This window comes from Lissotriton helveticus, chromosome 6 (genome assembly GCF_964261635.1).
Source record: "Lissotriton helveticus chromosome 6, aLisHel1.1, whole genome shotgun sequence".
Lineage (NCBI taxonomy): Eukaryota > Metazoa > Chordata > Amphibia > Caudata > Salamandridae > Lissotriton > Lissotriton helveticus.
The window spans coordinates 1,451,718,971-1,451,731,250 of NC_136067.1; positions in this window are offsets into that span (position 1 = coordinate 1,451,718,971).

A 12,280-nucleotide genomic window follows, 5' to 3' on the forward strand; every position below is an offset into this window, starting at 1 on the left:
CATTAAAAAATGCCTCACAACTTGAACTATGCATCCACTCTCCTGAAAAAACTTCACAAAAATTACTACGATTAACTGTTCTCTTCCATCTCCTATTTGATTTGAAAACATAAATTGCCTTGTTTAGTTTCCTAATTCTATTGATTATCAAAATAAATAACTTTCGCTTAATTTCAAAAGCCTGATCAATAATTTTCTCTACATTTTTCTTTCTCTTATAAAAAGCCACTTTCTGTTGACCTTTCTTAATATTTTTTAACAAATTGCCAATTATCCTGTTGCGGAACATTCGTCTACGAATGTCCCTAAACTGATTTTTTAATTCTACTACCATGCACAGAGTTATCTCCTGCTCTAGCAGTAACATTCTTGATTGGCCTTTCCTTCCCATTTAAATTGGCTCTCTTCTTCTGGACTAAAACATGTTCTGTAGTGATACTTTTTTTTCTGAAAATGTTTCTTAGGAAAGATTTCGTTGTCTTACCCGGTGCTTTTTTGGTGACTTGACGAGTTTTTATTGTAGAGGACTGCTGCAAGCATGTAGTAAGCTGCTGTGTTTGACGTTTTGTAGCCTTTCTCCTCCTTTGCCGTGAAGGCATGGTTTTAATTTTGAAATGATCTGCAGTTGAATCTGTGGTAAAATATAATAAAAAATGTTATTAACCACTATTACCAAACAGTAAATTAATAACAGTTGTCAAAAAATTAACACACTAGTTGTCAATTCTACATACAATAATTTTTAGTGCATTGACAAATTTAAAACTCACAAATAGTAGCAAAGAAATGGAATGCTTCTACATTTGACCTGTGCTCTTTTATATGTGAATCTGAACTAATTTTATTAGCATATTTCACTATTTTATTAAAGACACTTCACACAAGCTGTTTTTGAAGTTTTATTTAAATTTAAATAAAACGGTTAACATGGTTACTTTTCATTTTCAGTAACTTAAATTTATTTTTAAAAGTCTTTATAGTTCAATAGGCTCGAGCAGATCAGCTGCCCACCCTATGTCATACAATTCTGACAAATCGGCATCCTCATCATATTCTTCATCATCCACAGGATATAAATCATCCAAGGGATCTACTTCCACTGACGTTTCAATGACAAGTTCAATGATAAGATCGAGATCAACAGATTGCTCATTATCACTCATGGTTGATGTTGTCGTTATCTTTAAAGAAAGAGAACAACAATGAGATGTTGCAGAGTAAGAGACAAATCTCAAAGACTATAATAGTAAAATTGTTGAACAAGAGTAACATTTTGCAGATATTATTTAGCCATGTCCAGCGATGCTGAGGAGGTGAGGCCTATGTCCAAGTTTTCAGTGAACAGGACTCATCTCTTCTTAACCTTGGATAAGCCTCACCGACTCTGTGTCCCCTGCTCATACTTAAATGTAAAGAGGCAGATTTATGTTAACTGGCGCATCCCTAGGGATGCATCAGTTAACGTGCGCCGCTGCTCTGCCACCCATGGTGTGCCGCATTTACAATGCGGAGCACCATGGGGCAAAAACAGCACAGATGCGTCACGCATCTGTGCCGCAAAAGCGGCGCATAGCATGAAACACGTCGCAAGCGCGACATGACTCCTGCAATGCACAGGTGCAAGCCACACATTGCATGGTGCATCACTCCTTATGCCTGTTTCAAACAGGCGTAAGGATTTGATTCAGCAATGCCATAAAGCTGACTCAGTGAAATCTTGTAAATTTCACTGTGTTAGTTTTACAGGGCTTTCATGAAAGTGAACGCCCACCCTGCAACAAAACGCCCACATGAAACCTGACGCAGGTTTCATGTGGCGCAGGACTTTACAGCATGACACATCTGCCTAGATGCATCAAGTTGTAAATATGTCGCAACATGGCTCATCTTTTGCACCGCCGCTGCATCACAAAAGTGACGCAACGGCGGCGCAAAAGAGGCGCACAGCCATCATAAATCTTCCCCTAACATTTTAAATGATTGGTTCAGGATGCCGATAAGGTGTGGCCTATCCAGAGGTTTGTTTGAGGTGAGGCCTACTCAGGGTTGCAGATGAAATTTAGGTTTGTTGAAGAGTACAGAGGACATAATACATGTGCAGGCCTACCAATGAAGTGAGTCATGTCCACTGCACTCTTCAACAAAGGCCAGACCTCCTCTGTCTCCCTGGACAGGCCTAAACCTTATCTGCACAATGTGATTCGTAATGTTAGGAAACACAGGTGATGTAATTGAAAAACGTGCAAATATTTTTGCTCATTTCACAATCACATCACCTGTGTTTCCTTTGCTTAGGTATCTCATTGTGCAGATGTAGTCTAGCATATCAAAGAGTACGCAGAAGGTGAGCACTGTATGCAACAACTTTGACACTTACAGAAGCCTCAGCTTCTCCATACCCCCTACACAGTCCTAAATGTATACAGTTTAAACTGACGGTATCTTGTTGCAGATGAAATGAGGCCTATCTTGCAACATGGTGCATCTTTTGCACCACTGCTGCGTCACAAAAGTGACGCATCAGCGGCGCAAAAGAGGCGCACGGCCATCAAAAATCTGCCCCTAACATTTTAAATGATTGATTCAGGATGCCGATAAGGTGTGGCCTATCCAGAGGTTTGTTTGAGGTGAGGCCTACTCAGGGTTGCAGATGAAATTTAGGCTTGTTGAAGAGTACAGAGGAGATAATACATGTGCAGGCCTACCAACGAAGTGAGTCATGTCCACTGCACTCTTGAACAAAGGCCAGACCTCCTCTGTCTCCCTGGACAGGCCTAAACCTCATCTGCACAATGTGATTCGTAATGTTAGGAAACACAGGTGATATAATTGAAAAACGTGCAAATATTTTTGCTCATTTCACAATCACATCACCTGTATTTCCTCAGCTTAGGTATCTCATTGTGCAGATGTAGTCTAGCATATCCAAGAGTACGCAGAAGATGAGGACTGTATGCAACAGAGCAATGTACATTACTCACCTCTCTTGACACTTACAGAAGCCTCAGTTTCTCCATGCCTCCTACATAGTTCTAAATGTATATCATTATCATCATAGTGACTATCAAACTCTAGCAGTACATATTGTGAAACCTAAATGTCTTAAATTAACGATTTTTTAACCGACAAACAACCAAATTATTCTCCCAGATTGATGGTGTGAAGTGATATATTTATTTAAAGAAGCAGACACCTTTTTGTCATTGTCATAAATGTAAAAAGCATTCCTTTTCTTTATGAACCATTTTCATGTCATAATTTGAAAACACAGCACAACTCCTATGTACAAGTACACCCTGTCAGTACCTAAATTTGCCAAGCACACATGGGGGTGTATTTACAAGGACCTTGCACCACGGGGAAATGACTTAAATTTGCAAAGCACTCATGAGGGCGTATTTACAAGGACCTTGCACCACCTTTAAAGTCACTTTTAACATGGGGAAAATAACGTGAACGTGGCTCAAAGGCCTTGTAAATATGGCCCATGCTGACTATGAAACTCTATCAGTACATATCAAGTAACCTAAATGATTTCAAGAAACGTTCTTAAACACATCAAGTAAGCAAATTATTCACCCAAATTCATGGTGAAGTGACTTAAAATGCCCTAACAGACATGGGGGTGTATTTACTAAGCCCTTGCACCACTTTTGCATCACTATTAACATGGGGAAAATGACGTGAAAGTGACTCAGTTCAGTTCAAAAGCTTTATTCGATTTGTGAAACAGACCATACAAGCAGAACACATACATATATGATATATATTCTTAAAAAACATCAAAAACACAGCAATATGAAACAATCTAGAGAACACCGACTTGCATGGATAAGAAGGCATCGGGGACACAACAGTTAAAAAATGATCAAAAGGGAACCATTATATACATAGTAAGAGGGGAAATCTTAAAAAACATGGTCTAACCAATGTTAGATTTCAACAGTACAAAGCTATGAGTCAATGAGGCTAAAATCATTTTATAAAACATGATGGATGCTTTATACATATGATACATTGCACAAGAATTTAATAAATAAACTAATGTACAGACAGGAAACCAAGGTAAAGGAAGCTGAACGCAATCTAAAATGTCATAACTATGGTTTTCCTGGCAGCTGTACATTGGTAGAGTATACAGACAGGAGGCCACGGTAAAAACAGAACTCTGTCTCAATTATCAAAAAACCATGGCTTTCCTGGCAGCTGTACATTTTAATATATATGTCGCTACGAAGAAGCAGATATTCATGTCTTCTAAGGAACTAAGTAGCCGTAAAGCGTTCCTCGTGGAGCGAACGTTGTGTTTTAAAAAGACGGGTTTTAAATATGTTACCCTAAAGAAATGATAAAATTTGCAAAACAATAAGAAATGGCAGCAACTTTGGCGAGAAACATTGTCACAAGGGCATGCTATATCCGATCTAGAGTTCATCATAGGAAATGCAACAAGATGATGGACGATTCCCAATCGTAATCGTGTTAGGACAAACCGGTGGGAATTACGAGTGACACCCGAAAGGTAGGGTTGGAAACCGGTGGGTAGATTGTAGTCCCGGTAGGTCATCACGGTTTGCAGCTTTCCAGACACCTTTGCACGACCTTCTTTCTTATGATTTAAAAACCTTTGTTTGATGTCTTTTTTTGGAATCGAAACTACAGAACTAGGGTCAAGAAAAATGTCAAACTGAAACAGGAGATAAAACCAATAGTGTATGTATTTAAGCCAGGGGATACGTGAGGAGTGATCCAACCTAAGACAGTCAAGAATAATCTCCTGGGTAAATTGGGTTTCAGACTTGGACCAAATTGAGCGCCAAAGCAGCAAGGGGCGCAGTGCAGCTAGATCCGAAATAAAATCAATTCCTACTTCTTCATGAATCAGATCCACGGATGCTGAAGGTGGTACACATAGCAGTTTTCTGAGGAACTTATTTTCGTCTCTCTGCACATTAGGACCAACACAATGTCCCCAGACCCCCGCTCCATACAATGCTGAGGGCACACATTTTACATTATAGATATTCATCATGTCTTTGATACTCCTCACCCCGAGTTTGGATGAAAATCTAAAGATACTATTAGTTGATCTCTTCGTTTTTAAGCTGATGTTTTCAAACTCGGAATGCCATGACCCGCTATTGGCAAAGGTAATACCTAAATAGCAAAAGGTTTTTACTTGTACCATCTTGACCTTGTCAATAAAAAAGCTAGAATGGATTTTCTTGGCTTTCATCCCACAGGACATTACAAAGGTTTTAGATTTATTTACTAGTAGCTTCCTACTTTCAATAAATGTCATAAAACTGTCAATGAGGCGCTGTAGGCCAATCTGCGTGCGGGACAATAGCACAGCGTCATCCGCATATAATAAAATTGGCACCGGTTTACCTCCAATCAAAGATGCATCAGCAGGGGTCTGGCACAGTATGGAATCGATTTGGTTAATGAAGAGGGAAAATAAAAGGGGGGGCCAAAACACAACCCTGGCGAATGCCTCTTGAAACCTTGAAAAATGAGGTACATTCGCCAAGTGAACCGTAACGCACCTTACATGACAGTCTCTCATAAAGCCTGGCCAGGAAATGTACAATCTCCTTTGGAGCTCCTGCCTCTAATAGGACCTGCCATAATATACGGTGGTCAACCTGATCGAACGCGCTACTCAGGTCCGCAAAACATAAAAACAAATTCCCCTCTTTAACTTCCGTGTATTTGTTAATTAAAAGGTCTAAATTTACACAATGTTCTAGAGTCCCCATACCTTTTCTAAAACCGTATTGAACCTTAGTTAAAATATCCTTATCATTTGCCCAGGTTTCCAGCCTCTGTAACATAATTCGACTCATTACCTTAACAGAGGCATCCAATAAGGAAATGGGGCGATAATTACCCACCTCTGATTTACTGCCTTTTTTAAATATAGGAATTATAACTGATTGGCCCCAGGATGGTGGTGGACTACCCTCAGCTGCAGCATTGAAGACCCTCACTAGGATGGGTGCCCACAGATTCATTTCAGCTTTGAGAAGGTCTATAGGTACCCCGTCAGGGCCAGGGGCCTTTCCTCCCTTGCTATCATACAAGCCTTCATGGACCTCCTCCAAGGAAATTCCCAATGGTAGGGGCAACCAGACTGAGACCTCTTGGGCAGGAATTTCTAATGACTTCCCTTCCGGGTTAAAAATATTGGAGAAATGTTTAATCCATGCGTTACATGCTACATAAGATGTTAGTTCTGGGATCCCCTCAGTATTTAGAAAGGGGCTATTTATGATCTCCCAATAGAGTTTACTATTTTGGGTTTCCGCAGCTTGATTAAGGTTATCCCAGGCTTCTTCTTGTAGGGCCTTTTTCCTGTTAGAGAGAGCCTCCTTGTATTTAACACGCAAAGATTTAATGTTATTATGATTGTGTGGTTTAAGGCATAAAGCCTTTTTAAGTTCACGTAAGGACAGGGTACAGGGTTTATCAAACCATCCCAGCCTAACTACCCTGGTTTTGGATTGCTTCTTGGTAAATACAGCTTCTATGGCTGTATTTATCCTGATGTAACTAGACACCATATTTGCCGTGTTGGTCTCTTCACCTAAACAATAAAAAATCTCATTCTGGCATTTATCTATGACCTCCTTAAGGTTTGTAGCGGGATCAATTCCGGCCCACTTGATCCTGGGGCCATTTGGTCTCGTGGGGGCTATATCAGTAGGACAGAATTCATTATTAAAAGACTTAGAACCCCAGCCCAATAGGGTTAAATGGATACTATTATGATCACTAAGGGATTCTTCCCTTACCCATAAGTTGGTAAATTCACTGGTATTTGAAAGCAAAATATGATCAATATTAGTGTTGGCGTGTCTGCCTGTAAATGTAGGGCAAGAGTAGTTAGACTTGTTTCTGTTGCAGCTAAGCAGATCTAGATCAAATTCGGCTATCATTTTATTTAAAAGATTACCATAAGTACAGTGTGGAAAGTGAAGAGAATCCACTTTATCTGTCACCCCATAATTACCCAGCTCACTCCTAAAACCACATGGGTTACCTGGTGCTAAAGGGCATGGCTGAGTATTAAAATCGCCAGCCCACAGGATGACTGCCACTCTCCGGGAGGATGCCAGTGCACTTTTGAGTTCAATTTCCAGGGGGGATAGGATATTTCCCCTAGAAGCATCAACGGTGTTATTATAAAAATTAACGAGGATTAGGTCTCTAAATTTATTGGCCTCCAACCGTAGCACCTGACTATGGGGTTCAATAAAGGAATAACTTTTGATATTGAAATCAATCAGCTTATTAGAGATTAACATCAATAGGCCGCCCTTGGCTCTGCCCGATGGGGAGTTAGATGCATTGAGGCAGTATGACAAATAGCCCTCTACATAAATTGGTACTTGGCACCACGTTTCCTGAAGGAAAATAAAATCGTATCCGGCCCCTATAAATTCCTCCCAAAAAGGGGTATTCAGTTTACCTGAAATACCTGCTACATTCCAGGTAACAAAATTAAGCCCTGCCGATTTGACTGCTGTATGAGTAGCCCTATCTCGTAGTGGGGCGGGCGAGGTGTCAGGAGCAAACTGCTTGTCAACTATAGGCTCTTCAAGTGACTCCTGGAGAGCCGCTGGAACGGCTACTTCAATGTCTGGGATCCTGCATAGGTTATGGGGGCCTACTATGGTTCTGATGGGATTTGGATCACAAGGTAGGTCTGGGGCTGTATGGGTTTCTTGGAGAGTAGCCATAGTGTTACCTATCGTCACATCTGTCCCCTGGTCCCCCTGGGTAGAGTCGTCCCTTAGTGGAATGGCCAAAGGTCAATCGACCATTTCCAGGCAATCGAACCTATTACTGATGGGAATGCCCCGCCACCCCCCCGCGGTGGGATGGTCGCTATTATGGCGCCACGGCCGCTGACCCCACTCTCTACTGCTATTCTTCTGTGGGTACCAAGAACCTGTGTTGTTCCACGAACGCTCAGATGGTTGTGCCCAGTTTGAGCCTGTCAAATGTTGGCGCTCAGGTGGTAGCACCCAATTGGGAGCTATCGGGGGCTGACACTCGGGAGGTTGTACCCAGATTGGTACTGTCGGGTACTGACACTCAGGGGGTTGCACCCAGTTTGACACTATCGGCTGCTGCAGCTCGGGTGGTTGCACCCAATTTGAGACTAGCGGATGTTTGTTCTCAGGTGGTTGTGCCCATTTTGGAACTATCGGTGGCGGGGGCACAGGTGGTTGCGCCCAGTTAGGAGCTTTCGGGTGCTGGCGCTCAGGTGGATATACCCAATTATGTGCTGCCATATTCAGTTGGCTACGTTCATAGGGATAGAAGGAGGAGAGGCGATGGGCATCAATCCCCCCCTTCTTAGCCAGAGCGGGCCAAGAACAAATATAGTCCACCATATCTGGATCATCGCAGGTCACCATGATACAGTCTCCCTGAATATTTTTAGGTTCATCCCCAATCCATGGCACTCTACGTACTGCCGAAATTCGACTATTTTGGGGAGATTGAAGAGACCTGTTCGTAGTGAGCCACTGTGAGACCTTATTCCAGAGGGACCAGGATGGCTCCTCCTTATTTGTGGGTAGCTCGGGGACCCCAGTAAGAATGATGGTATAGGGGTACGCTTCTGGAGATAGATGAACGGGACGCCTAGACCTGAAACCCCTTTTTCCCTCATCAGGTCGAGTCGACGTTGGGTGCTGGGGTAAAAGTGGGGTGGTGGGCCTTTTATTTGATGATTGAGACAGACCCTTATTGGGCGCAGACTGGGTGGACTGAGTAGACTGGGTGGGGGTGGGCTGACAGGAAAGAGTGACCGTGTTATCAGTCATACGCACACTCCCTAGGGGGGTTGAAGAAGATGTTTCTGGCTTTTTATGCTTGGTTAGATTAGGCTGGGTTTTTGTTGGTGGAGGACAATTAACTACGCTATCCAACTGGGCCCCTTGTGCTCCTGATCTAGAAGGGATCGTTGTACCCACCCCCTGTTTTACTTGGGCCAGACTAAGCTGAGTTGAAGGCTTCTGGGTAAGAGTAGCAAGTTGTTTTTCAATCGACATAATGCTGAGTTCTAGGGGTTTCAAAACATGATGTAGTAGTTCCCTAATGTTCACTAAAAGCTGGGAATTGACATCCCCCAAAGTACGGACATCCCCTTCTTTGGCCGTAGGCGCTGCATATAAAGTTTGTTCCGGTATGGTAGTAGATGGCGAGTTAGAACCCTTCGTGGCGCCCTGCGGTGGATTGGTGGTTGCCCCTTTCTTATTGGTAATAGCAGGTTGGTAAATCATGGGATTGCTTTTTTTTAAGTCTTTGTCTTGTTTTGGGACAGCGCCCTCCTTGGCCCCCGTTGGCTGGATCTCGGGGCATTGATCTTGAGTTAGCAATGACTGGAGGTCAGGGGAGTTCTCTAGGTTCTCCGTGGAGTCAAGATCAGAAATAATGTTAGTAGCTGACAGGTCAACCGTATTCGGGATGGAATGGACCTCAGCTTTAACATTAGGTTGCAATAACACCGGGATAGATGTGGTTAACTGAAGTGGCGATTGAGCTGATGCTAGAAGGCCCAGGGAGGACCTCCTAGCGATTGCCAAATCCTGTGACACTCTCCGCTCCAGTAAGGAAATACTTAGGTTAATGGCCTCGTTAGTTCTAGTGAGAAATTGGTCGAGCGGGCCAGTAAGCAGGGCAGATTTCATGGCCGTCTTGCTTCTAGATCCCCTGGTCATGGTGGGGGACAGTGGAAAATATTTGGTATGGTAAAATATCAATGCTGAGAAGCGACAAAAGTACCTTGGTGGGGAAACGTGTTGATCAAATCGCAAGGCCAAGGGGGGTGGCCCGGCCCGGCCTCAATCGGTCTCGAACGGGCTAAAACGGGGCCCGCCCTTGGCCCGGGCTTTGCCCGGGCGCTCCCGCGATGCGGGTGATGACGATGTTTTAAGGCGCCTCCTGGCGCGTGGCTGGCGTCGCTGCCGCTCTGCCTGCTGGGATAGGTAGTCCCCCACTCGGCGGCCGCTTTGTTGTGATAGCGGCGGCGGTGGGACTACAGGGCAGGGCCAGCGGCTACTGGGCGAAGAGTGAAATTGGCAATGGAGACAGGCAGCAAGGGAGAAATACAGCGGAGCGACCTGCTCCAACGCTGTAAAAAAGGCAAATAGCGGAACACCCGCTCCGCCGGCGCTGACGATGTTTTAAGGCGCCTCCTGGCGCGTGGCTGGCGTCGCTGCCGCTCTGCCTGCTGGGAAAGGTAGTCCCCCACTCGGCGGCCGCTTTGTTGTGATAGCGGCGGCGGGGGGACTACAGGGCAGGGCCAGCGGCTACTGGGCGAAGAGTGAAATTGGCAATGGAGACAGGCAGCAAGGGAGAAATACAGCGGAGCGCCCTGCTCCAACGCTGTAAAAAAGGCAAATAGCGGAACACCCGCTCCGCAGGCGCAGACGATGTTTTAAGGCGCCTCCTGGCGCGTGGCTGGCGTGGCTGCCGCTCTGCCTGCTGGGAAAGGTAGTCCCCCACTCGGCGGCCGCTTTGTTGTGATAGCGGCGGCGGGGGGACTACAGGGCAGGGCCAGCGGCTACTGGGCGAAGAGTAAAATTGGCAATGGAGACAGGCAGCAAGGGAGAAATACAGCGGAGCGCCCTGCTCCAACGCTGTAAAAAAGGCAAATAGCGGAACACCCGCTCCGCCGGCGCTGACAATGTTTTAAGGCGCCTCCTGGCGCGTGGCTGGCGTCGCTGCCGCTCTGCCTGCTGGGAAAGGTAGTCCCCCGCTCGGCGGCCGCTTTGTTGTGATAGCGGCGGCGGGGAGACTACAGGGCAGGGCCAGCGGCTACTGGGCGAAGAGTGAAATTGGCAATGGAGACAAGCAGCAAGGGAGAAATACAGCGGAGCGCCCTGCTCCAACGCTGTAAAAAAGGCAAATAGCGGAAAGTGACTCAAAGGCCTTGTAAATATGCCCCAAGTAGGCTATGAAACTCTAGCAGTACATATCAAGAAACCTAAATGATTTCAAGAAACGTTCTTAAACACATCAAGTAAGCAAATTATTCACCCAGATTCATGGTGAAGTGACTTAAAATGCCCTAACACACATGAGGGCATATTTTACAAGGCCCTTGCACCACTTTTGCGTCCCTACCAACGAAGTGAGTCATGTCCACTGCACTCTTGAACAAAGGCCAGACCTCCTCTGTCTCCCTGGACAGGCCTAAACCTCATCTGCACAATGTGATTCGTAATGTTAGGAAACACAGGTGATATAATTGAAAAACGTGCAAATATTTTTGCTCATTTCACAATCACATCACCTGTATTTCCTCAGCTTAGGTATCTCATTGTGCAGATGTAGTCTAGCATATCCAAGAGGACTGTATGCAACAGAGCAATGTACATTACTCACCTCCCCTTGACACTTACAGAAGCCTCAGTTTCTCCATGCCTCCTACACAGTTCTAAATGTATATCATTATCATCATAGTGACTATGAAACTCTAGCAGTACATATTTTGAAACCTAAATGTCTTAAAGTAACGATTTTTAAACCGACAAACAAGCAAATTATTTTCCCATATTCATGGTGGGAAGTGAAATATTCATTTAAAGAAGCAGACACCTTTTTGTCCTTCTCATAAATGTAAAAAGGATTTCTTTTTTTTAAAAAACGATTTTCTGGTCATAATTTGAAAACACAACACAGCTCCTATGTACAAACACACCCTGTCAGTACTTAAATTTGCCAAGCACACATGGGGGTGTATTTACAAGGACCTTGCACCACCTTTAAAGTCACTTTTAATGTGGGGAAAATAACGTGAACGTGGCTCAAAGGCCTTGTAAATATGGCCCATGCTGACTATGAAACTCTAGCAGTACATATCAAGAAACCTAAATGATTTCAAGAAACGTTCTTAAACTCATCAAGTAAGCAAATTATTCACCCAGATTCATGGTGAAGTGACTTAAAATGCCCTAACACACATGAGGGCATATTTTACAAGGCCCTTGCACCACTTTTGCGTCACTTTTAACATAGGGAAAATAACATGAAAGTGGCTCAAACATGAGAGTGTATTTACAAGGCCCTTTCATCACTTTAGCGTCACCTTTAACATCGGGAAAATAACGTGAAAGTGGCTCAAAGTCCTTCTAAATATGCCCCATGCTGGCTATGAAACTCTAGCAGCACATATCAAGAAACCTAATTGACTTTAAGAAACGTTTTTAAACACATCAAGTAAGCAAATTATTCACCCAGATTCATGGGGAAGTGACTT